Source organism: Lissotriton helveticus, chromosome 8 (genome assembly GCF_964261635.1).
Source record: "Lissotriton helveticus chromosome 8, aLisHel1.1, whole genome shotgun sequence".
NCBI lineage: Eukaryota > Metazoa > Chordata > Amphibia > Caudata > Salamandridae > Lissotriton > Lissotriton helveticus.
In genome coordinates this window covers 1,093,791,716-1,093,819,487 of record NC_136069.1, presented here as the reverse complement: position 1 = coordinate 1,093,819,487, position 27,772 = coordinate 1,093,791,716, and the positions used below count along the sequence as shown (strand labels likewise).

General features: G+C 43.0%; 1 protein-coding gene and 1 long non-coding RNA gene across 3 annotated transcripts in view; one reads left to right on the top strand and one right to left on the bottom strand.

Moving 5' to 3' along the window:
* Positions 1-20,188, top strand: part of LOC144773120 (uncharacterized) — a 32,602-nt gene extending 12,414 nt beyond the window's left edge. Inside the window, exons 3-4 of the long non-coding RNA XR_013599924.1 lie at positions 7,800-7,935; positions 18,541-20,188. This is a non-coding gene — a long non-coding RNA (uncharacterized LOC144773120). The remainder of the gene's footprint in view (positions 1-7,799; positions 7,936-18,540) is intronic.
* The window catches only part of STS (steroid sulfatase), a 1,924,780-nt gene that overhangs the window by 1,564,012 nt on the left and 332,996 nt on the right, over positions 1-27,772 (bottom strand). The window lies entirely within an intron of this gene.

Sequence of the window (27,772 nt, the reverse complement as noted above, 5' to 3'; positions counted from 1 at the left end):
TTCCAGGAGGTAGGGACTTGCTCACTTTCCAGTGATAGATTATAATTGGTAGTCAAGGCAGATACAATGGCATCTCTTTCTTTCAACAGGATATCTATGGGAGCCGGATCCAAAGGAGAGACAGACTTGACTTTGTTCGCTGCAGCCATGATGATATTACTGCTCAGTTGTGGGAAAGTCGGAAAGTCCATTGAGGCCTTTTTGTCTGGTACTCCTTCTTTGACAATAAAATGTGGATCTAGGTCCCCTGCCAAGGAGTCATACATAAGATTGTCCTTTCTAAGGAAGAAGTTGGCTAACTGCTCACAATGTTCCTTAGAAGGAGAGGGACCAACTCCTATGACTTTAGGTTTTAAGAAAGATTTCCTGATGACATAGATTTCTCTAGAGGGTTGTGAGGACTGGTTGATCCTATCGGCAAAGTCTATTAATCTAGCTCTTGGGATTGTGTGCTGATATTTTTTCAAAGCGTTTTTGTAGATAGCCTTCCTATCATCATCATCATCATCAGTATGGAGTCTCAATTTTCTTTCCAGTCTCTTGAATTCCTTCTTTACCTAGATATACTTTAAAACCCATAAGGGTCTTGCATGAGTATTCAAGACCGTTTTACCCCTATCGCTTACAAGTTCAGGCAGAATTGACAAAGGTATTGTAGTGATCTCTTAGTAAATTAACATCCCACAAAGTAATTCATAGATATTTATTTGTAGTTAAGTTCATATGAAGAAAAGTGCATTGAGCAGATCAGGCAGGTAACAGCAATATGATCTTACAACATTCTACCATCTGTAGAACATATCACGTAAGGTTCTATTACATAGTACAGTTCTAAATGTAATTAAAGAAACATACAGTTACTACACATCCCCTTTCTTTATAACAAATAAAAACAAATAATAACACTGTTACAAACGCACAAAATCATTAAATTTACGCCTGGAACATATTGTACATTATAAACAAAATCTTGTAACCTCATTGACAATCTAGCAATTCTAGCAGAAGCTCTGGAAAGACCTTCTGTGGTGAGAAGTTTTGTCAACGGTTTATGATCGGATCTGAGCAAAAATTTCTTCCCCCATACAAATTTCCTAAAGTGCTCCATGGCCCATACACACGCCAATGCCTCTCGTTCTATAACAGAGTACTTTTCCTCTGCAGGAGACAAAGAACGAGAGGCAAAAGCTATGACTACTTCATTGCCATCACTGGGCAATTGTGTAAGAACACCTCCAATACCAGTGGCACTCGCATCTGTTGTAATGATAGAAGCAGCATGAGGATCAAAACCTTGTAACGAAGGTGCCTGCACAATATCCCTTTTTATATTCTCAAACGCTTGTTGACACGCTTCACTCCATTAAAATGTCACTTTATTTTTCATCAAAAGACGCATTTCATATGTCTTTTGCGAAAAATTATTAACAAATTTTGCATAAAACTCCGCTAACCCCAAGAAAGATCGTAGGTCGTCCTTAGACTTAGGTGCAGTAGCTTTAAGAATGGCCTCAACTAACTCTGTTTTGGGTTTAATGCCAAACGTACCAGTCTCATGTCCTAAGTATGTGACAGATCTCAGAAATGGTTAATTTGCCCCCTGAAGCGGTCCCTTTTGTGGTAATCCTTACCGGAGTTCCAGCACTGGAGGCGGGTAAGAGGGAAGACCAAGTTCAGCTTAAAAACAAGGCTATATATTGGCTAAGACAGAACCGGCCTTTACCCCTCTATTTAAATGGGGAAATACTAATGGTCCGGCGACTAGCATGGCTGGGGCCTACTCCAAAAAGCATTTCGGGGGATATTGTAATAATTAGCTTCAAAGATAAAAGGGCGGTCAGTCACATCTTAAATTGGTCTTCCCCTAAAAGCAGTAGCTCAATTACACCTCGAGAACTGCCTTACTTTTACCCTAGAAGTATGTTAAATCCAGTGGCAAATTCTGGTTTGTGGGCACCCGCCTTGGAAAATTCAATCAGGCCACTGCTACATCCGCAGGTCAATTGTTTGAGGACCCAGCGCATCCACCCTGAGGGCCATTATCGAATCTCTAGACCTCCATTTGCTTCACAGATGGAAAATGTTGTCCATCCTGTCTATCCGGCTTATCCTGGTCCCTGGACTCAGCATCTAAATGATCCTCGTGCTCCAGCTGACCTCTGGTCATCTAATCGGTTTCAAACCCCCCTTTATAATCGTTATGATGGATTAAGACATTTAGAGGGCGTGGACTGACTGAGCTGTAAATCTGTTGCACCTGTTCTTTCGATAGATCTTACTCCTACTGTATGCAATGTTAGTGGCCCTGTCATCGATCCTAGGCCGCTCAATGTCACTGGCACAGCTACTATCTGTAGTTTAGGCTCTGATCATCTTGAAGTCCGTGAACCTAGTAGCGCAAGGCAGATCTGTGATCTTCCTGATGGATTTAGTAATATTATACCAGTTGTTAAACATAGGACCCATGGGAAGATTGAGTTTCTATTTTGGAACATTTCAGGGATCAAGGATAGGGTTTTAGATGCTTTTTGGCTGGAGTTTGTAAGTCCCTTTGGATTTTTGTGTCTCCAAGAAACCTGGTCCGTTGAGCCTGTTCACATAAATGGGTACAGAACTTTTCATGCTGCAGCTTTGCACTCTAAACATGGGAGGAATATGGGAGGACTTTGTATTTATATTTCGAATCTGATGGGTGTCGAGGATATCAAGATAGTTGAGTTGGGAGTTTGCTTTCAGATCCTATTAATTCGAATGGTCTCCAAGGTTGACATCATTTTGATTAACATCTACAATAATTTGCATAAACGCTGTGTTGCAGATATGGTCTCTTCCTTGATTAATGTAATTCACGGGATTACAACCCCGAAAGGGAGGGATTGCATTATTGTTTGTGGGGGGGATTGTAACCACAATCTGTGCGGTCATGATCGGGGGGGGTGTGGAATCATAGGGGCGGGTGCGGAAGTCACGTCCCCACACTTTTCCCATCTGGACGGGGGTGAATCTTTGAATGATATGCTGGCATCTTTTAATCTAGATTTTGTTAACAGGTTGTGCTCCCCCAGTGTAGAGTTTAGTGCAACCTTTGTGGGGAGAGGGCTAGGCACCATTATTGATTTTATTGTTGCTTCTGAAAGTCATGCCACCTGGTTTGCGGATTATACCATTCATTCTGTAGGATTCAGTGATCATCTTCCCCTCTCTTTTGCCATTATTTTACCACAGGCTAAGCACAGTTCATTGATTGAAAGACTGTCTTGGTTAAAAACTTGTGATATGCCAAGACAAAACGGCTACGCTATTAAATGGAGTCAGAATGACCCGGAGGTAACGCATGCCAAGATAGTCAGGGGATCCCTTGTCTCAATCGAAAGGTGTCTTGGCGTAGAGACCTCTCACGAGGATACTTTGTCAGCCTTTGAGGCTATTACCCGGACCATTCGAGATAGTTTGCCCCGTCCGGGGAGAGGTCATACTTCTAGGTCGACTACCAATTCTTGGTTCGATGCTGCCTGTTCTAAGGCGCATTCTTGCCTCAAAGCCGCGTTACACAACAAGGTAAGGGACCCGGTAGAGGTGGCTACTTGTAGGAGAGTCTATCGCCTAGCACAGAATAATTGTAAGAATAACATCAAATCCGAGGCTTGGAATAATCTGGCTAATGCCGCACAATCTAAGGACAGTGCCCTATTTTGGCGTGCAGTTATTGCACCATTTTTTAATGAAGCCAACAATGCAAGGGTAGAGGTTGCTATCAGCGAAAACTCCTGGATTGACTTTTTTTCAGAAGTCTATAATCCGGAGGGGATCTTAAAGTTAGCTGATATAGAGGACATGGACAAGGAGGCTTCCCGGACCTTTCGCCAAGTTAATTTGGGTATCTCAATTGGTGAAATGTCCGCTGCTATTAAGCAGAGTAGGGGAGGTAAAGCCCCAGGTTTAGACGGGGTTCCAATTGATATTTTTAAACACTCAGTTGACTTATGGTCCCCCATTTTGAAGAGAGTCTTGGACGCAAGTTGTGAGCGGGGGTTTCCCAAGACCTGGTCTGATTCTATCATTATTCCCATCTTCAAGAAGGGAGATAGGGAGAGTCCCTCCTGTTATCGCCCTATCTCTCTTCTTGATTCTTTTATGAAGATCACAGGGAGGGTTGTTCTGAACCGGTTACTATCTTGGGTAGAAGAAGCAGGAGTGTTGTCCCCGGTTCAGTACGGCTTCCGTGAGGGGATGGGCACCATTGAACAGGTCCTGAACTTTACACTACTACAGTGGAAATATGTTCAGGCTAAGGCGGGTAAACTCTATGCAGCATTAGTCGACCTGAGCGCTGCTTTCGACTGCGTTAAGCACGACCGTCTGTGGAAGGTGTTGGAAGAACTTAAAGTAGAGGAGGCTATTATTTCTTTTTTAAGGCAACTTTATGCTGGGGCAAGGGCCAGGGTGAGATTTGGAACCGGAGGAGAGTGCACCAAGCCCTTCCATGTGAAGCGTGGTGTGAGGCAAGGGTGCGTTCTCGCGCCTCTTCTTTTTAATTTATACACCAATAACTTAGAGGATGTTTTGGTGTCTAAAGTCATTGACTCACCCAGAATCAATTTTAAACAAGTGGTGTCCCTATTATATGCGGATGACGCCGTCATCATGGCCAGGACAGAGAGAGGCCTGCAGACAGCCCTAGATGCCTATAAAATTTCATGGACTCTAGGGGTCTGAAACTGAAGGTGGAAAAAACCTTCGTGATGACGTGCGCCAGGGGTAAAACAAAAACCTGTAAGTTGTTCGCACGTAGGGAGAAAGTGCAGGCAACCAAATCCTTTTCATATTTAGGAGTAGTCCTTGAGGGTGGGGGACACTGGGGTCCGGCCATTAGGAGTAGGACCTTGTCCTTCAAAAAAGCGACTGCAGCACTTATGGCTTTCTCACGAAAGATGGGCAAAAGACCCCCTGAAGTTTTACTTAAAATATATATGGCCAAATGTGTTAGTACGGCCATATATGGTGCTGGTGTTTGGGGTATCCAAGACACCAGGGAAATACAAATAGTAGAAAATGCGTTTCTAAGGTTTATTTTAGCTGTACCTTTTAGTTTATCTGTGTAGAATTGTCACGCTGAGTTGGGAGTTTGTCATATCAGTGATTTGATAGCGATGCAACCACTGCTACTTTGGCATAGGGTTTGGACCGCAGCTGACTTGGAGCTGAACAGAGAGATTATGCGTGATGTTATGGCCCTGGATAAATCAAGCAAAATACCATGGCTAACCTATATCCAAAAGTTTTGCCAAGATATGGGGAAAGCTGAGTTCTTTTCTGTACCAGAGGGGCTATGTAAGATCAGGAGGAAAGACCTAAAGAACAATTGTTGGTACCATCTGGAATCCCTGCGGCTCGGGGTTGAGCTCAATAAGGGCTCGGTCGTGCGGCACCAAATGTCGCTAGTATCTGGTAATATGCAACCCTATTTGAACTGGTGCACTAAGGGTTTTGATAGGTTTTTACTCACAAGGTTTAGATTCAACATCTTTTTTCGCCTTGTTTCATTTCCAAAAATTAATGATTGGACCAAAATACTCTGTAAGTGCCCATGTGATGGGGTGGCCGAACAATCAACCCTTCATGTGATTTGCTTTTGTGGATTTTATTCTAAAGAGAGAGCCCGATGGATTAAACCTTTTCTGAAAAATAGCGGAACATGGTATCAGTGCCGCCCAGCATTACTGTATCTTCAGTTGTTACATGATGAATTATGTGTGGCCACTATGGTCGGTTTTCTAAAGAGTGTATTCAGAAAAAGGAAAAGTTTAATGTGTTCTTAAATTTACTGTATATACAGTTAATTGTTAAACGTAATGATTTATATGTGACAAGTTCTGCATTTGTATGCACAATATGTATTGATTCTTTGTGTTGCTGCTTTTATGATTTCAAAATTTTGCTAAAATCGAATAAAGCCTTTCTATTACTCTATTATGTGTCAGATCTCTCTGAGAACTTACACTTAGTATCTTCCGCCACCAACCCATTATTTTTAAGAATTTCTAAAACCTCTCTAAGAATGGTATCATGGTGTGTGGATTGTCCCTGCCCATGATCAAAATATCGTCTTGGAAAAAGACAACTTCAGGAATATGACTGAACAAGTTAGACATCAACCGCTGAAACACCGCATTGGCCGATGCCAAACCAAAAGGCATTCGCTTAAACCTGAAACAGCCAAAAGGTGTACAGAATGATGTAAGATGTCTACTGTTCTTATCCAAAACCACTTGATGATACGCGGCTGAAAGGTCAAGTGTGGAGAACCATTTTGCATTATGTGTTAAAGAAAGCATTTCATCAATCCTAGGAAGAGGAAATTGATCCACTAGAATGTTGTCATTCAAATACCTTAAGTCAACACATAAGCGGGCCTTACCATTGGATTTTCGGGCTACGACCAATGGTGAAACCCACTCAGCTGCTTCAACAGGTTCTATAACCTTATTTGTTAGCATTTTATCAAGTTCTCCCTTAACCTCATGTCGTATTATGAAAGGTATGTTCCTTGCTTTGTGAATTTTCGGGATTGCACCTTCTTTTAAATGAATTTGATGAGTAAAACCTTTCAACTTTCCCATATGACTTGCTAATACCTCAGGAAATTCTTTCAATACCCACTTCTTGGTGTTCTCAGATTCACAGGAAACTAAAACCTGCTCTTTACTATTGGGATTAAGAATGATGTCTAGTAATTTCTGGTCCTTCCACCCTAAAACAGATGGGCCAACTCTGGCAACGTACAATTTACCAATGGCCTTCCTTTCTTTAAAACGGAAAATCAAAGTTCTAAAACCCAAAAAATCAATATCATTTCCTGTGTAGCTCTCAGCAGACACATCATTGGTTTCTAACCAAGGTCCTATTTTGTTAATAAACTGATCCTTCCAAACATCTTGTGAAATAATAGTAAAAGGGGACCCAGAATCCGCAGCCAGCTGAATGATAATGCCACCAACTGAAACCAAACACAATGGTTTAGAAGAGGAGGAACCTGTAATGTTCACAACTACATTTTTCCTTTTAATAAGGTTAACTTGTGACTCACTCTCTGATGACGAAGAATTATTCTCACTCTCTTCATGCACACACGCTACTTTCCCTTTAGGTTTTTGTTTAGAATTGAGATTGCAAACTCTTGAAAAGTGACCAATTAGTCCACACTCCAAACACTTTGCAGACTTGGCTGGGCATCTTTCATAAGTGGCAGAATGTGCATAACTGCCACATCTGTAACACACTACATTGCTGAACGATTTCTGTTCTTTACCCTCATACTTTTTTCTATCAAAGCTAGTAGGTTTTTCTTTTTCAATTTTTTTTGATTGTTATATTGCGAAAGAGTGACTTTAGCACAACGTTCTGAAAGTTGTTCCTTTTTTACCAAAGCTATGATGTCTTTTAGACAACCTTCACCCTCCACCCACAATTTCTCTTGGAGAGTTCTATTCTTAGTATACATCACAATTTGATCTCGAATAAAATCATCGTGCAACTGTGCAAATTTGCATTTTGCAGCCAATTTCTTCAAACTAGAGACAGATTCCTCGATAGACTCGTGTTTCTGTTGTTTCCTGTGGAAAAAAGAATGTCTGGTAACAGCACTGCACACTGCAGGGGGAAAGTGATCATCAAGGTCTATAATTGCTGCCTTAAATACATCTAAATCTCCATCAGCAGTTTGATGTTTATGCATTTCATTGAAAATACGTAAACCCTCAGGTCCCAAAGAGTATAACAACATTCTTTTTTTTTTTCAGGAGAGAACAAGCCATTAACATCTTCAAGATTAGCTATATAATTTAAAAAATACTCCTTCCAGTCCAACCATGCTACAACTGGTTCTCCTGGAATAGATAAAAATTCTTTTGGAGAATTAATTTGTAAATTCTGAAGGTGAGTGTCTCTCATTGAATTGGCGTCTCCTGTGGGGTTGGATCTCGAAGCTGTAGCTTCAATTGACATCTTTATATTTGAATATGATCCAAATAGGAAGGCAAAAAATAATAATAATAATAGTTCAAGAACCGAAACCTGTCAGATGAAGTGCTTAAAAATAAAGGAAATTGTCTTCAAGAAAACAAGATACTAGTAGAAATTTTGTAACTAAACTTCACGAATGGATTTTGTGCTGCATGCACTTATAAATAAAAAACAACTTGAAAAATTATTAATACTATCAGTGCTGTCTATACAGTATATACTTCTTGTAAAATGCGCTCGAAATTGGTGAAGGATAAATAGCAGAAATGAACTTCGTAGTCTAAAACTTGCCGTGAAGACGCTCGTGGTTTCTGTGATAGCGTTGCCAAGACAACTTCAAAATGGCCGCTATACGTGAGCATAATGACGATCAATGACGTAAGTGCATTGTTGTCGAATTATGTGAACGCGCTTTGCAGAATCTGAAGCTTCGCTGATGCGTGGTTTGAAAAGATGAGCGCGACAGCCAAGAAATCCGGTAAGCGTTGTTGTAGGGTTTTCAAACCAAAATAATGTTTGACAATTGAATTAAAACGTGCCGCTTCCACTGACGATCAAGTTACAAGATGCGGTTTTCACAAACGCTAACATCAGAGAAATGTGAAGATAGCAGCAACGTTACAGTCAAACATTTAAAAACGCGTTCAACATAAAATGGTTTCTTGCAGTCATTTCCTAAAATATGCACACGAAGGTTTCAATATTCAGGCCACAACGTTTATCCAGACTGAGAGGGGTACACCAATCCAAAACATGAATCAGCACTTAGACACGTCCAAACTAGTCAAGAACTCACGATTAAAAATCTGGTAATTTCAATGAAATGTGCCATACTGGAGAATGAACGCTGTGCCCATGCTCGTCGTCAAATTTGTAGTGATCTCTTAGTAAATTAACATCCCAGGAAGTAATTCATAGATATTTATTTGTAGTTAAGTTTATATGAAGAAAAGTGCATGCAGCAGATCAGGCAGTAACAGCAATATGATCTTACAACATTCTACCATCTGTAGAACATATCACGTAAGGTTCTATTACATAGTACAGTTCTAAATGTAATTAAAGAAACATACAGTCACTACAGGTATCCTAAGAAATCTGAAATTCAGTTGTTGATGTTAATTAATGCCTAGCCACCCAGTAATACATTTATTGTAGCCAACACAATTCTTTTTACCGACCCAAAGAAATGTATGGATGTCATTTTCGAAAATAAGCACAGTGTGCAATTATTGTGTAAAATTGCTTTTGATATTTAGTGTTTTTAATAATGCATAGAGTCGTAACAGATAAACTAAAGTTGTTACACATGAAGCGCGTTATCTAAGTCACTTTAGGTGCCCTACAGATGAGGGTGCATCTTCATCTGGCTTAACTACAGAAACTACTCTTGGGGTGTCTCAAGACCACAGGGTGATCTTGAGAATGGAAATGAGGACAACTGCAATGCTGAAGCGGAAAATAAGCATACCGCTACACAGGGAAGCCAAAGTGAAACAAAAACGCTATCAACACTTCTATAGTTTCTGCCTACGCTCCTGGGGAAGAAATCTAGAAAACACATCTGTGCCTTATACTGTTCCTGCAGTGGTGTACTACTGTCCAATGGTTGAAGATGGCAAGGAGAGAGAAGAGGCTCAGGCAAGGTATTCATGTCCCCACACTTCTGAATTGCAGGCTTCTACAACAAGTTTACATTCAACATTGTTGAGACTCATGCATCCATGATAGACAACTCACCAACACAATGGGAGATACAAACCTCAGAGACACTCAGCTGCATGTCTCTGAAATCTCCTTAGGTACAGTACAATAGACTGAGACATACTCAGTTTGGTAAGAGAATACAATATCATAGGACCCTGAGGCATTGATCTTTTTAAAAACTCTACTCACAATGTATTCCCTAAGATTATATTCAGTGGGGATTTTGATAATACTATGAGGCACCTAGACTTATCTGGTAAATGAAATTGGGCTATAATGTCTAGGAAATTTGTTAGGAAACAAATACATGAAATGATGGTAGGATATAAGCTGAAAGATATCTGGTGTGATTAGCAACCCCAAATTTGAGAACATACCTAGAATAGGGACAGTTTTTCAAAACACAGTAGATTATTTTTTTCTTAGAACCACTGAGATGCGTGCAACAAAGGTTGAAATCAAGCTCGCAAAGTTTTTATGTCATTGTTCTGTTACTATACTACCACTCTCCATCAGTATTTTTGCCAATATTCTCAATATCATTGAAGATTTAAAGCCCCCTTATTAGAGTAACATGAATTTACAGATAAAATATGGATGGCATAGACACTTTCTTTGTATGAAACCTAAGCAGGACACAGTACCAGTTATCTAGGGTTGCTTTAAAGCAGTGGTGCAGGAAATGCATGTCATGGGAAGTAGCCGAAGGCTCCAATAGTAGACAGCAAAGTGACCAACTCTTAAAACAATTGTTTTGGACTACCACACCAATAGAAGCAATAGCGACCCAAGAAGAGATAATGACCTTCTATAACAGAACAATTTACTACACCTAATTATAGGCAGCATGTTTTTTCTTATAAAGGGAGGAAAATCAGAAGGCATCTGGCCTGGCAGATTAAAAATAAAAAAGCCAGGAAAGAATTTAAATGTATTGAGGACTTTAGAAATTAAAAAAAGTCCACAGGCAGACCATGTTATCTATATGTCATCAATCTTACTCTGATGTATACACATAAAGTTATAATCCCTCAACATATTATATAGATTTATTTTTGTGAAACTTATTTATCCCCTCCATTCATAAAGCAAACATCAAATCTTTGGAAGGAAAGACTCAAGCAAGAGAATTAGAAAAAAGCTATAATAGATCTAGAAGTGGTGAAGGCAAAAGGACCCATGGTTTTGGGATGAGCTATATAAGACATTTTTAGATATGATTACTTATCTATCTATTGTTTTTTTTAATTTGGGGGCATTTTATCAAGAACTGCGATAACATTATCGCCGCTTATTATCAAGAACTGCAATAAAATTATTGCTGCTTTAGCGGCAGGAGACTGCCGCTAAAATGGCAATAATGGGCTTGATTATATGCCCTTGTGAATTCCCATAGCAGCCCAGGTTAACACCAGAACCTAAGCTGCTATGGGAATTCACAAGGGCATATTATCAAGCCCATTATCGCCGTTTTAGCGGCAGTTTCCTGCCGCTAAAGCAGCAATAATTTTATCGCAGTTCTTGATATTATGCCCCTTGGAGCTCTGGTGAATGCCAAAATTCTTTGAAAAACAAACAGATCTGCTTTTTTTTCAAACCAAGAAAATCCTCCTGCTCTGTAGCATGCATCAATCCATCACAAGCTTAAGTACTGATCATTAGGTTTATATCAAAATCATCTAGCACAGGTAGGAGAGAGAATGGTGGATACTGACCAAAAGCGATTCATCCTCAGTCAAAAGCTGTCTGCCTAGACTCAATTTCTGATATAAACAATTTCATATCTTTTGGGTGAGGGATGATTGGGCTGGGATGGCGTTATTTTCTTAGATGCCAAAAAGCCATTTAACCTGGCAAACTTGGTGAACTGTGATTTCTCTGGGCTGTTCTTAGAAGTTCATCATGTTGGTCTCTCAGTTATATATGTGAGTGTGGGCACGTCTGATTCTTAATGGTATGAGTGAGAATGCAATTTGATTAAGTCACATCACTAGACAAGTATGTCCACTTCAACTTTCATTATTCATGCTTTTTATGGCAATACAGGAAGATCTACTACAGCTATTGTGATGGTAAATAGATCAAGCTTTTTCCAGAAAACCTGGACCTTTATTTAGACACTGAAGAGAGTAATTTGAAAGAGATATTTTGAATTATTGATGATTTCTCTGAAATATATGGGTATAAAGTTAATCAGGCAAAACAGAAGTATCAACATTTGGAATTCTTTCATCAGAAATACCCATCAGATTACGATCAAATGTTCTCAACAACAGATCTGTAATATAATTGACTGGGAGATCAAATAAGCACAGACATCTCAAAGCTATGTGGTTTCAATGGTATTCCATTAAAGAGACAGATGAACAACCAACTGAAAGCCTGGAATCAAATGCCATTCACACAAAGAGATAGAATACATCTAGTTAAGATGAAATTGTATATTTTTGTTCCAAATAATTCCTTACGTCTGCCTAAAATTCTTCAAAGATTTGAATCACTTCTAACACTCTATTTGGGGCACAGACTATCATGAGAGTCTCGTTCCAAGTTACTTTGAGATCCTAGGTGCCATGAGTACAAGTAATCCAGCTGGCTATCCTTAAATTATCCTTTAAAGGCATTTTAAGGCATTTAAAGGCATTATGGGGCCGATTACGATGCGGCTAGTAAAGGCTCCGACCTGTGGGTGAAGCTTTTAGGGCTGCATCGTAATGGGTCACATGGTTTACTTTCCGACTGCCTCATTATGATAGAGGCGGTCGGAAAGTAAATCAGCCCGTCATTCCAGCTGGCTTCCGAGAGCCCATACGCCAGTCGGAAGCCAGCTAGTAATCTCAAGGGCGGGTCTTTCTGCCCTTGAGATTACAATGCACGGTTTCTGACATGGTTTCCATGCCGGCCTGTCCGACATGGAACCCATGTCAGAAAGCATGTTTGGGGCCCCCAGGAGGGCCCCCTTTGGTGCACGGCCTCCGGTTGGAGGATTGCCCCCCCCCTGTTGATCCCTGCAACCTTGTGGCAGGCACCTTGAGGTGCCTGCCACGGGATACAGGGATGAACTGCACAACCCATTTCCCTATGAGAGCATGCATTACGACTGGTTTACGGCCATAATGCCTGCTCCCATACGGAAATGTAGGAATGCAACCGAACAGTGTTTGATCACATCCTAATGAGGAGGTTGGGACCGCCGACAGGGTGTCAGTCAGTCCCATGACCAAGTCAGTGTCGGGCGGAGGGAATTCCGCCTGACATCGAAAAAAAACCTTTTGAGTGTTAAGAAAGAAGTGTCACCTCACACTCCGGAGAGAACTCTCATCAGAAGCCAACAGTTCAGACACCAACACTTTTCACCAACAAGCCTGATTTCACAGTGCAGGATGTGACATCAGCAACTCACCACCATCACTGTGTCCCACCTCATTCTGTATGCCATCCCTGAAAAGGCCGGTCACACAACCCCCTCTGAATCTGGCCTTGCCGGTGGAGTCAGTTTTAGCTCTCTCTTGTAGCGGTGCATGGTACCCTCTTGTCTGGGTGTCCAACCCCTGAGAAATATCCCAGTTTGGAGGTCAGTCACCATCTCGTTGCAATTTATGCATCTGGTACTTGTGATAAGGTGTCTCAACTGAGGTTTTTCTTCTTTTGTTATTACAAAAAGCAAAGAGTATGAATTAAAAAACATTATTTTGGAAATGTGATTCACAAGCTTTAGACCCTTATTTGTACATCTGCTGCTCTTGGCATCTGCATCTGTAATATTTATGGCAAAGTGATATATATCATCTTCAATAAAACGTAAAGATCAATTACAATTCCCCCAAACATTTGCACAAGTCCTCACCCTGGTACTTTCGCTCCTAGATTACTGCACCAGATTTCTCACTGGTCCCCGTAAGAACTTTTTAAACAAGCTGCAAAGAATTCAAAATCAATACACAAGCCCTATATGTGACATGAGCTGTGAAGCTCACATCACCCCAGATTTATATTGTACACAAGTGTATAAATGGCAATGCATCTGATTACCTGACTAAATTCTTCTGCCCCCTGTTTTCTGTCCTGGTGCCTGAGATCACCCACAGCAGACTTACCAACCCCTCAGGCTACCCAGTTTAAATGTTTTGTTCAAAGGTCTTTTCGAGTGAAGGGCTCATCTTGTCCCGACCTCACTCACCTGAATGACAGGCACCACAAGAACGATGAGAGTCTCCCCTCTCCGCCACAGAGTAATCCTCCACACAGGTCAAATACTGATAGGCCGATTACTCCCCAGGGGAAGGGGAAGAATACACCTCAAGGAAGTGAGGTGTTTTCAGTAAGGAATAAAGGCACGGGGAAGAACGTGGATGCGGGAAGGAGAGCCCAGGTGTTCAGGACATCAAGGGGGTGCAATTCAGCAGGACCTGAAGAAAACAACAAAAGTGAACCAATCTTCTTAATACACAAAATGCACTGATCGTGCTGTAATAGAATGGTAGTGAGTTCTAACCAGCACGTAACTCACCAGTCTTGGTCATACCCTGGAGGAATCCACCACATGCCTAGAATGTAGGGGAAACCATCGCCCAGGTAATTCTCTCCCTGGCGTATAGAATTTCCCTTGAGAAAGGGATGGGTGTCTGGGATGTTGGAGGCGATACCGCCGGCTCCTGCCTTGCGCCTCTACAAGGATCTGCGAATAGGAACTGATGTTCCTTAGAAAAGTTGGAGGTGGTGCCGCCGGCTCCTGCCGTGCGCCTCAGGGAAGGCTTGTAAAACTAGAGAATTGCGCCGACGAAAGAAATGTTGGAGGCGGTGCTGCCGGCAACTGCCGTGCGCCTCAGAGGGACTTTGATACCCTGGCTGATGGAGTCAAAAGTAATAAACAGTCCAGTAACCAGGTGATGAACAGCTCACCCAGTTTTCCACAATATTGTAACCAGGAGAGAAAACTTAAGCGTTGCCCTAAGAGAAGAGTCCTCCCCTAAGGATGCAGGCCCGGGATTCCCTTAGCACAAGGTCATAAACACAAGGCTAACAAGGAGAACACAATATTGTGCATATTGTACTCACGCACTCCGAGTCTCCTTCACCAGTTGGACCGTTGTCGTTTAATCTGGGGCGGCTCCTGCCGAGTACGAACGCCGAATCTGCTTCAGCTGTGTTTTGGTGAGGAAGTGGCCAGGACCGCTTCCGTGATATCAAAGGTCGGCATCGGCCGCAGAACACGGCAATCCCAGAATCCTTGAACCCTGCTGGGTACGATTAGCTGCCGATGACGGAAAAGTCAGACGAGAAGTTCCAACCGGCTCCGTCCGCGTTAGTGCTGGAAGCGGCCCAGCCGCTTCCATCCAGATGTTCAAAAAACAGCTCCTGCCGTGGAACGGAATATCGAAGGCAAAGGGAAGGCTCTCAGAGAGGGGCTAGTACGGGCAGAGGCTCACTAGAGGCTCTGAATGCCGGGGAACAAAGAAGGAATGAAGGCGGGGGCAAAGCGGGAGACAAGAAAGGGAAACTGGAATGAGCCTGGAACTGGGGGGAAAGGGCAATAAAGCCAAGCACCGGCTCAACAGAAGGGAGTGGCTTAAATACCACCTCCCTTCCTTCGGTTACCACGTGAACTTAAAGGGGCAGTAATACAGGTACAGGTGAAGAAGGGGCCACAGGTTTCCTATGTTGCAAATACTCAGAAGGTGGTAACACATCCTTCCGAAACAATCTTCTTTAGCCATCAAGAATGGAAAAAGACTAAAATTCATAGAGGCATACACACATTTTGTGTTCTATATAAAGGACCAGCCAATACGTTCCCTAACCCAATTCCTGACTAAGTTTCCTCATGCTCTTCTTCACCTGCCTATCAATCACACACCTAGCACTGGATCATCAGATGCACAATTTCCCCCATCAAGGCTTTTCCATACTGGAAGAAATGTTTTCTTCAATCTCACTTATCAACTTCTTGCTGTTACAATACCTTAACTATGGAGAAAGTACTATTGCCCTCCCCCCAAGTGCTCTGAAACTACAAATAGTGGTTTGAATGTTTTACATACATAAAAAAAATAATAGAACCTCCATCTCAGTGTGCTTCTTAGATGAGCATGAGGAGCAAGATTGAGCCAACATCTCAAATGACCTAAAGAGAGACTGAGCCATCATGCAAAGGGGAATTCTCAGGCCTTCTTACAATGATGTTCTCAGAACCAGTATAGTATCAAGGAGGAGGGTTAACCCAATAAAGTCACTGGGACCTGGGTAATACAATGTTATGAGAAGAGGGGTCCCAGTTAAGGAGGGATGCAACCAACTTAATTAAATCAAATCACCAAAAATACATCTATAATGTTTAATTCACATTATAGGGAAAAAGCAACAATAATGGTTACATAAGATTGCGGTTGTATAATTGCCCCTAGGGGGTAAGGGGGACGTGCAGTCGTGAGGGTAGTGTAGGAGGGGATTGTGACAATAAAAACACGTATATATCAAACATTAGTACCAATTCAATGAAAGATAAATAACAAAGCGGTGACAGTTCAATTCAATAATTCATAATACACATGCCCCATTGTCCGTAATATACAGAAATAGTGGGTAGGAAGAGGCTGTGTCCCGACTTATGACACAGCCTCTCAGAACCAGTAGGCATGGTCTAAGGTGCCTTGCATGAGGGGTCAACTGGATGACCCAGGCGATTCTGTCTTAGGGAAAGAAGATCATCTCTCTGGATTCAATGAAGACTCATCAGCTCAGCTTCCTCTTTAGAGTGTCTCTTCTGCTGTCATGCACTATCCGGCAATACAATCCTGTAGCATCTCACTGATCCCTGCAATTATTTATCAAACATTAATAATTACAACCATTCAATAAACCTTCACAGAGGGAAGAGTAATGAGAATGAGCTAAACATGTGGCACTAGATCTATTGTGATATCACACGTCGTTGGCACCTCACAGGTCATTTGAAACTAACACCTACCCTGATTTTGACTTGCTTGCTTGACTGTATTTGTCTATGGAATAAAAACATGGTTTGTTCCCTTCACTATAATCTGACTATTTATTAACCAAAACCACTAGAAATGTGCTTTAACATTTGTAACCCTTTGTTTTTACAATGTAACTATCACCTAGCTCTATGTTTCTGTTTTTTGTATATCATCTAATTATGAAATATGCAACATGTGCATTAACAAGCAGTTCTTTGAAAATCATAAGCTGAGCTTAACTAGATTTACAATGTGTTACCAGGTTCTGTTGTTTCACTTATTAATTAATTCATTCATTTTTTAGCAAACCTTTGTTTTAACTGCACAAAATATGATCCCCAGACTTTGCTTTCTATTTTTTGCTGTTCCACAGAAACTGAAAGTCCTCCCTTAGCCAGGGTATCACTTTTGGTTGTATGTGATTTCATAGAAAATGGAACACTATTTCTGATAAACTATTTAATCTAAACTGTTTAATGGAAATTTTCTAAAAGAATGGCATTTATGTTTTTGTAAAAACAAATTCATAGAATGTCTTTTTGGTCGAAACTGGCTTTTGAAGACTTATTTTTTAAGTGTATATTGAATAGTTACAGGTTCTACTTTCAGAAACAGTTTTGTCTGAGATATTTATTTCAGTGCTTTACTTCATGGGACATTATTTCATATTTATATCTTTTACATTGTCAAACAATTACTTTGGATGCTTATAATTCGCTGTCCCATCACCACCAGTAAACATCATCCATTGTTGACCCCTCACAACCCCATAAACATCATCAATCCATGTCCCCTAAATCCCCTCACCACACATATACTACATTCATCCCTGAAGCCTAAAATATTTTTGTACCACAAAAGTCCACCATCCCTGTACCATAAAATCAATCACTTCCCATAAGTCCACCTATTCCTGAAACCTAGAAACCTTTTTCTACAACTAAACCCAACCCATACCCCTTAAAACACCTCAGCACATGTAAATTACACCCATCTCTGAACCCTAAAAACCCTCACTGCCCTTAAACACCAGAAATCCTTGACCATTAAGCGCTCATCACCCTAAACTATGCATCCCTGAAACCTAATAAATCCTTTCTACATCTAAACTCAACCTATCCCTGAATCCTAAACTCCACTCCATCCGGAACACTACAAACTCTTCACCATTCCATCCGCTACCCCTAATTGAACCTTAAAAATCCTCACCAGCCCTAAAATATGCCCCTCCATGAACCATAAAACCCCTCAACACCCTTATACTCTACCCATCCCTGGAACCTATAAACACCTCACACACCTAAACACCACTCATCCCTGAACATTTAAAAATCCCTCAACACCCATATACTCAACCCAATCTGAACCCTAAATACCCCTTTCTATGCCTGAACGCCGATTATTCCTGACTCCTAAAAACCCCTCATTACCCTAAACATTACCCATACCTGAACCCAAAACCCCCACAGTAGTCCTAAACTTCACCCAGTTTTTATGTAATTTTGGATGTTTCCTTAAAATTATCTTCCCTTTAAAATGTTTCCTTTATTTTTCGATTTTTTTTTGTATTTCCTTACAATTGTCTTTCCTTAAAATTGGTTTTCCATGTTTTGGTTTCCTCCAATGTGGTTCTCAATGTTCGTTTTCCATTATTTTACACTCATCTATCACTGTTAGATGGGCAAGTATAGCTACATTCTCTTTAATCTGTACTTACAACAATATTGGCAATATTTATGCATAAATGTTAGCAATAACTGTGTTTCCTTTTAAGGTGGTGTTATCTCGCATTACTAAGATGTCTGAATAGTAACTCGTTTTTTTGTTTTTCAAGGTAAGTTGCTGCATTGATCATCAGAACACTGGGCAACCTCTGTCAATGAGTCTCCATTACCTAGCAAGCAGTTAGACACAGGAGCAGTTTATATAACACACAACCAAATGGCTGCCGAGATCTTGTAATCTCATGTGAACTTCAGGATCCTACAAGTTATTACACAGTGGCTGCTAATCCTCATAGCTTGAGTACGACCTGATTTTTGAGGGATCTCAGGAGTCTTGGAAGTTCATCTGAAGCTTGTCCAGAGGCATGTTCAGGAATCAGCCTCACTGAACACCCCCTCCATATCTCTAAAATATCAATCCACTTGGAAATTATGAGTGATACTATCAAGTGGATAACAGAGGTATGCTGACAAACAGTATGGTGCACCACAAAAAAGCAGGAAGGCACATGATTTGTGGAATAATATGATTTGTAATGGTATGGCCTACCATAAGAAAAACACACCTGACGTTTGTTCATGACATAAGTTTGGTTTCATGCCATGCACACTGGCAATTATTCATCTGTTTAAGGATTCTTTTCCTTCCACTTCTCTCCTAAGTCCTAGACACTACTCACGAAGTGCACCTATTAAAATCAGTCATTGGGAGCCCTATTTCTCCAGTCCAACTATGATGGAATAACCTCTGGTGTCGCAGCACACCCTTTCTTCTGAATGATTTCTCACCGCACACCGTGTAAGGGAGGATGTGGAATATTGGTTACAAGGGGCCATCACAAGGGAGGTTGGTGTCTAGAAGCAGTTGGAGTACAACTGCCCCACTCTGGAATATAACATCCTATGATTGCAGAGCTGGACCCCAGGATCGTTACTTTCCTTGTAAAATATGGCAAAGACTCCAAGAAAGGCTTGTACTAAGGCATAAAGCATGTGAGGACAGACTTGTGGCTGTCAAGGCTTTGGTTTAGTTAAGGCTTCCTGCAAAATTTTGAAGATATGGTAGTTACTCACTGCAGCCCTTAGTGATTATGTCGACGCTCTTTAAGCTTGCTTACATTGTGGGCAGCTTGTCTTCCTCAACTCAATCTTTCCGAATAGGGGGTCTTTGGTCTTACATATCTGTTTAGCAACTCAAGGTGTCGCATTGCAGATTGGGATTTTGCTTTCTGGACCTTTTTAAACTTGAACCAGATGCTAAGGTAGAGATTCATTGCTAAATCACCATAGTGCAACCATGAAATGGAAGGAAAATCTACTTTTCCATACAGATTTGGTCAACAAGGTAGACACATATTTGGACGGCTGCAGCAGCCACTGCAGCATAGTGATGTGAGGGAGAGGCATCACAGGACAGATACATGCCAATCAGTGCTCTGGAGCTTATAGCTTATCTTAAGGCCATCAAGAGCGTAGACCCATAATGATATGAAAGCTAGGCTCAGAACCTTGGATGTTATCCTTTATATCACCGGGTGCAAGTGAAGTCCTTTTAGGGCTTGCGCATAATGATCATGTTTTCTCAGACTAAGATACAGACTTGACACATTGTTTTGTATTATTTAAAGTTGATGTAAGTCTTTCATGGGGAGCCAATGAAGCCTATGAAGCATCAGTCCAGTCGATAAAGGATGAGGGCTTTTGTGGGTTCAATGTTGTGATTCATTTGTAATAAAGCCAGAGCTCTTCTTAAACATACGCTGGAGGTAGTGCTGTTTTTCACTATGGTGATGTCCTGCCTGGGCAAGAGCCTAGGATCAAATTACTAATTGTTAACAGATCATTTTGTTGCGAGGTTATCTCTCAGTTCTTCAAGGCAACTGAAGGGTAGGCAGGAGTCAGTTGGTTTTCTGTAATCACAACCTCCATTTATGAACACTTTAGGATATATAACTCACTACTCACAGTCACCAGTAAGTAGTTCTGCAAGTTTCCATAGGAAAAGCATTTTTGATTTGTCTATATCTGTGGCATCGGTCGACGAATCCTCAAAATATTCCAAAGAAAGTGTGCAGGTGGATCCTATTGTGCATGGGAAGATGTGGGGTGATCTGTCAAGTGGGAACCGAAAAAAGGGGGGTAAAAGACATTTGGCAGAAAGGTAGTTCTTGGTCTAGAAAGAACCCTTTTTAGGTCAAGCCCATACAGCAATTGCGCTGTTAGGCAATCTGATGTCTGTACTTTGTGGGGTGTGACTACCCCCATGCTTTGGATTGGCTTTCTTCCTCTGTCACTTAAAAATCGTAGCCTCCAAATGGCTATTAGTTGGTGCATGTCCCACCTTTTTTTTAAAAAAAGTTGACTCCCTTGGAGTACTGATGTGGGAACCAGCAGCAACCGCACGCAATCCTTATGCACAGCTGCCTTTCCAATTCCAGCACAACACGTGTCTTCTGCATTGCTCTCATTTAGTGTGCACTTTACAGTGCCCCTGGGCCACAAGCAGGGTCCAACTAGAGTACTCTTGTATCAATATGCACTCTACGGTCCCACTGGGGCACATGCAGGCTGATGCTGAGGGGTTTCCCAGGGACTACCAAAAGGGAACAGAAACTTCAAGTTTGGGCATCCTGCCTCCCGGTGATAGACTGAAACCAGGAGCACACAGTGCCTTGCCGCTGAGGTAATACGACCCTGCATTTCGATGTTTTATCAAAGCACTAGTCTAGACTTGCTAAACCAAGTCTTTTATCGCTCTGAACATTTAACAGCACTTGTGTGGATGCAACATTCAGACTGTTCCTTCTTGTAATGCTGGGTCAGAGGGGAGCATGTTCTAAACAGTGAATTACCCACTATTTGTTTCATGCTGAAAAAATGAATTTAGAAAGGGCACATTTTTGACGTTGCATTGCAACTTCTGTAAGTAATAAGGCTGCTGTTGTGGCTGTTTGTGGGGAGGAGGGTTTAAAAGTTCCCCTTTAACACTTTTTCAGAGAACGATCAGGACTTGAAATGTCATTAAAACTGTGAAACCTTGCTTACTTCATCTGCAAAGACAGCTGCTTGTATGTGTCCATAAAACTTCAATAGAGTTCTGCAGGAGCTCTCAAAGGCAATTCCAATTATGCAGGTGTAAAGTTGCAGGCTTCACCTCCTGAATGAGCACACAGACGATTATGTATGTGGGGGTTTATTGATAGATTTAACACACAAGAAGAGCGCCGAGCGTCTTACTGCAATCGCGCTCCGGTCACTTGCACATGTGCACCGCGCTCCTTGCGCATGCGCCCTACGCCTGCTCTACGTCCTTGCGGGTCGTGTCATCACGCGACCACAAGGACTAGAGCGCAACACTACATATCTCCCCTTTTTATACACTTACAAAAGCGCACTATGAGTCCACAGAGTTTAACCTTCTCCCAGTTCATAGTCTCTGAGATGAGCAGGCCTGACCCCCATTCTCCCAGCACGTGTGCGCCTTACCGGCGTGGAGGCTTCTCGGGCACCATCTTCTGCAGGGCTCACCATTCTGTCCCTCTGCTGACTCAGTTCACTCCTCTTGGGTGTCATGCTCTTTTCGGCCTGCCTTTCTTCCACGCCTGGCACTTCCAGATCTTCTCCCTCAACATGCGATTCTCCTTCCACTTGGCATTCACTTTCTGCATTCATTCCTTCTTCGCTGCCTCTCGGTCCTTGAACTTGTCGATCTTTCTCTACCTCTCCGGGCCACTGTACGATCTTGTTGATTTTGGCCATGCGGTCTTGGGACCACACATTTCCGTCACTAAGTAACGCCGCCCTGTCATATACTTCTTCCACTTGCATGGGTGGGCTGTACTTGCTCTCTCCTTTTCTTTTCAGTACTGCCAACTTGACTCTCACCCACTCCCCTCTTTCAAGGTCTGCATCCTTTGCTTGTCTTCTCCTGTTATAATGTTCCGTGTACACTTTCTGGGCCTTCTCTAGGTTATGCTGGACTACAGCAGGCGACCATTTGCTGGTGACAGTCTTTTCCCTCCAGACTACGTTGTCCTTCGTGAAGGGATGTCTGCCCCTTAATATTTGGAAGGGGCTGTACCCAGTGGAGGTGGGAGTAATCCTGTATGCCCACATCATACTCTGGACCTCTTTTTCCCAGTCCTTGCCCTTCATGATGGCGGCTTGTATAGACCCCATGAGGACACGATTGAATCTTTCCACCTGTCCGTTACTCGATGGGTGGTACACTGACGTGTGTTTGGATTTGATTCCATTCCTTTCTGTATACTTGTACCACTTCTCAGAAGTGAATTGTGGGCCATTGTCGCTCAGGATCGTTCTCGGAATCCCTTCTCTCAGAAAAACTGAGGTGAGAAACTTTATCACTGTATCAGTGTCCATTTCCTCCTGGACATGAACTTCAGGCCATTTAGAGTACTTGTCTACCAAAATACACAGGTACTTTGGCATTCCTTGGTTATCCAACACTGGTCCTAGGATATCGACCGATACATCTTCCCAGGGATTGCAAGGCTGATCAAATTTTACCAAGGCTGGTCTTAACAGTTTCAATATCTTGTCCGCCCCTTGGCACTGGTCACAGTCTCTCACGTGCCTTTCCACTTGTTTGTCCAATCCCGGCCACCAGTACATTTGCTTCACCCGCAGTTTGGTCTTCACAATGCCGAGGTGTCCTTCATGTAACTGGCTCATCAGGAGCGGGATCAATCTCGTGGGAGGCACTACTTTGTCACCCCGATACAAGAAGATTCCAGAGTTGCTCATCGATAGCTCCTCTCGCACTTCATAAAATAACCGGAGCTCTTCTTTCAACTGCCTCTTCTCGGGCCAACCACTGATTACGCATTCCTTGACCTCTTTGATGTCCTCGTACGCATGAGCCCATTCTTGTTTGCTGATCACTCTTTCTGAGTCCTCCATCACCGCTATCATTTCTTCATTCGCCGACGAGGGATTTGGCGCTTCTTCCATGGCTGAGGCTCGACTGAGGTAGTCTGCAACTTTGTTGCGTGTCCCCGGGATGTACTCCACATCGTACCTATAATCCAATAGCTTCAGCGTCATCTTGGCTATGCGTGGGGTGGCGGTTGCATGTCCACTTGCTGTAAGCACTTTGACCAGTGGTTTGTGGTCTGTCTGTAGGCGAAATCTTGTGCCCCACAGGAACTGCGTGAACTTCCCCATTGCCCATACCACTGCCAGCATTTCCTTCTCAATCACGCTGAATTTCTGTTCTGTGGGGAATAACGCTCTGGATGCGAAGCTGAGAGTCTCCACAGTACCAACATCTCTCTCTTGCGCAAGGACTGCTCCTAACCCCTTCTCACTGGCATCCGTGGTTAGCATGGTTCTCCCTTGGGGATCATGTCCATGCAACAGCACCGCTTGACTTATGCTTCTTTTTAGCTCATCAAATTCTCTTTGTGCTTCTTCATCCCAACGGAACGCCGTCTTGTCTCTTATAAGTTGTCTCAATTGATGTGTCTTAGTGGCAAAGTGCTGAACGAATTTGCTACAATATTCAGCCATCCCCAGGAAGGATCTCACCTCCTCTTTGCTGACGGGAGCTCTGTCGTCGCAGATTGCCCTCACGTCCTCTCTCTTAGGTGGGATCCCTTGTCCTCCTATCTCACGTCCGAGGTAGGTGACCGACGTCATTCCCAGCCGACATTTATCCCATTCAGCTGTCAGGCCCTTCTCTTGTAGCACACTCAGCACCTTGTTCAATTTCCTGTTGTGGTCCTCCCGGTCCATTCCCATCACCAGGATGTCGTCTTGAAAATATTGGATGCCTTCTACGTCCTTGAACAGGCGGTGCATTCGCTTTTGGAACACCGCCGCGGCCGATGCCAATCCGAAGGGCATTCTGCGGAATTGATAGCATCCAAAGGGCGTTATGAAGGACGTGAATTTCCGACTTGATGGGTGCAGGTCTATTTGATGATATGCGGATGTGAGGTCAATGGTCGAAAACCACTTTACTCCCCTTGTTCTGGCTAGCATTTCTTCAATCCTGGGTAACGGAAATTTCTCCACTTAGCTCTCGAAGGTCCACACATAGACGCACCTTGCCGTTGGGTTTTCTCGCCACAACTAAGAGCGCTAGCCACTCCGAGCTGTCAATAGGCTCAATAATTCCTTGCTCTTCCAGTCTGCGTAGTTCCTGTTGCACGGCTTCTTTCACCGCTATGGGCACGTTCCGGACCTTGTGGGATACTGGGTGAGAGTTTTTTTGAGTAGGATTTTGTGCGTGAATTTCTCCAGTTTGCCAACCTTTCGGCTGAACACTTTCGGGAAGTCTCTTTATACTTTTTCCGGGTCCGGCCAGCACTCACAGTCTGTCAGTAGTACTTGCACGTCTCCCCCCGGGTCCAGTTTTATTCCTAGGTCCCCTTGGTCCATCCATCCTAACACCGAGGGGCCCTTCTCTGCCACATACAGTTTGCATTCCGCCGTTCTTCCCTTGAATTCGAACTTCAGGATCCTGTATCCTACCATGGGGATCGGATTGTTCGTGTACGACACCGATCGTATGTCTGGCGGTTCCAACCTGGGTCCTAGGCTGGGCATAAACTCTTCCTCCCATACTGATCTTTGGACTATTGTGTAAGGGGATCCTGAATCTATCGCAATCCTGATCTTCACTCCCCCTCTCAGCATGTCAGCACGTGGTTTACGAGAGCGCTTGTCTCCTATTCCCAACACTTGCTCCTCAATGCACAATATTAGGTCCTCTTCATCCAGTTCCTCTTGGATGTATGACGTTACCACGCATACTTTTACCACGCATACCTTTACAACGCAACTTTTACAACGCAGGATCCATTACAACGAATACCATTAAAACGCATTTTTTTACAACGCAAATACCTTTACAATGCATACCATTACAACGTAAGCATAGGTAAGTATATAATATTTTTAAAAATGTAAGTTATTAAATTTCATATAATTTAATTTTAATTTAATTTAATTTAATTATTTTTAAAACCCAAACCTAGCCCTGAACCCTAAAAATACCCCTTTACCCAAAAACCCAAACCTAGCCCTGAACCCTAAAAATACCCCTTTACCCAACAACCCAAACCTAGCCCTGAACCCTAAGAATACCCCTTTACCCAAAAACCCAAACCTACCCCTGAACCCTAAAAATACCCCTTTACCCAAAAACCCAAACCTAGCCCTGAACCCTAAAAATACCCCTTTACCCAAAAACCCAAACCTAGCCCTGAACCCTAAAAATACCCCTTTACCCAAAAACTCAAACCTAGCCCTGAACCCTAAAAATACCCCTTTACCCAAAAACCCAAACCTAGCCCTGAACCCTAAAAATACCCCTTTAACCAAAAACCCAAACCTAGCCCTGAACCCTAAAAATACCCCTTTACCCAAACCTAGCCCTGAACCCTAAAAATACCCCTATACCCAAAAACCCAAATCTAGCCCTAAACCCTAAAAATACCCCTTTACCCAAAAACCCAAACCTAGCCCTGAACCCTAAAAATACCCCTTTACCCAAAACCCATACCTAGCCCTGAACCCTAAAAATACCCCTTTACCCAAAAACCCATACCTAGCCCTGAACCCTAAAAATACCCCTTTACCCAAAAACCCATACCTAGCCCTAAACCCTAAAAATACCCCTTTACCCAAAAACCCAAACCTAGCCCTGAACCCTAAAAATACCCCTTTACCCAAAAACCCAATCCTATAACATTTTTACTATAATTATATACTTACCTATACTTACGTTGTAATGGTATGCGCTGTAAAGGTATTTGCGTTGTAAAAAAATGTGTTGTAATGGTATTCGTTGTAATGGATCTGCGTTGTAAAAGTTGCGTTGTAAAAGTAGTCCGTTGTAAAAGTTGCGTTGTAACGGTTACATACCCTTTTCGTAGTGTCCAATTAAGCCACAGAACATGCACTTCGCCCGGAACGCCGAGCAGCGCTTATCTTGGGCTGCGTGAGTCGCACTTCCGCATCTGTAGCACGCGGTCTTGCTTTCTATGGATTGTTTCCCTGTATGTCCTGGCTTCCCTGTCCATCTGTGAGCTCCTTTATTATCTCTGGGCGTTGTTCTATTCCTTCCTGAGGGCTCTGCATCATCCACCCTGTTCACCATGGACCTCTGGGCGTTCTCCCTTTTTGCTGCGTAGGCACATCGCTTCGATAGTTCCGCCTTCTTTACCATTGCGATAACTTCCTTCTGCGTCGCTTCTCTGTGTGCCCACGACTTATCTTCTACGGTCTTGTTGGTGGTGTGCATTACAATTTGATCCTTTATGAAGTCGTCCTGGAGTGCCCTGTACTTGCAGGTGATCGCAAATCTTCTCAAGGCTGCGACGTAGTCATCAATGGATTCTCCCGCTTCTTGTTTTCTCTGTTGGAAGTTGAAATAATCAATGGAGACACACACCGCCGGATGGTAGTGATTGTCCAGATCCTCTAAGGCATGTTTGAAAACGTCGAAGTCTGCTGCTGGTCTGGTCGTGGGTACCAGATTCGTGAACACTCTTATCCCCTCCGGGCCCAGGTTATGTAAGAGTATCCTTTTTCTCCTCGCGCTGGGAAAGGCCTCGCCGTTTTCATCCTCCAAGGCTTCTAGATAATTTTTGAAATACTCCATCCAGTCTTCCCACTTCATCTGAGGTTCGCCTGGTTTGGTTAGAAACGGAATCGGCGCTGTGAGTGAAGATGCTTGGGCGCTCATTCTGGCCTGTTCTTCCGGTTCCCCTCCTTGGCTTCTAGGGCTGCCTGGCGCGCTTGCGTTCCCGCCTTGTGCTGTATTGGGTTGAGGTTCTGCCTCTCCCCTTTCTCCGCGGTCTCTTCGGTCCACCAGGGCCTCTGTGGGGGCACTGCCACCCTCCTACCGTGCTTCGCCTCAAAGGTCGCTTCGGTTCCCGGCTCTGGTGCATGTGGTGGGAGTCACCCACTTCTTTACACCTCTGCCACGCTCCTCTTGTGATGCTTCTGCCACCGTGCTTCTTTTCCCCTATTTGCTGACCTGTGCAGTGCAGCGTTCTCCGTTTCTGCTGCTCCGCTGTGTGAGTTTCACTTTTTCTTTTTTTTTTTTTATATAGATGTCCTCCGTGTGGGAAATCCCATCCTCGTCGCCACTGTGAAGTTACAGGCTTCACCTCCTGAATGAGCACACAGACGATTATGTATGTGGGGGGAATCGCTGGTTTATTGATAGGTTTAACACACAAGAAGAGCGCCGAGCGTCTTACTGCAATCGCGATCCGGTCGCTCGCACATGCGCACCGCACTCCTCGCGCATGCGCCCTACACCTGCTCTACGTCCTTGCGGGTCGCGTCAACACGCGACCACAAGGA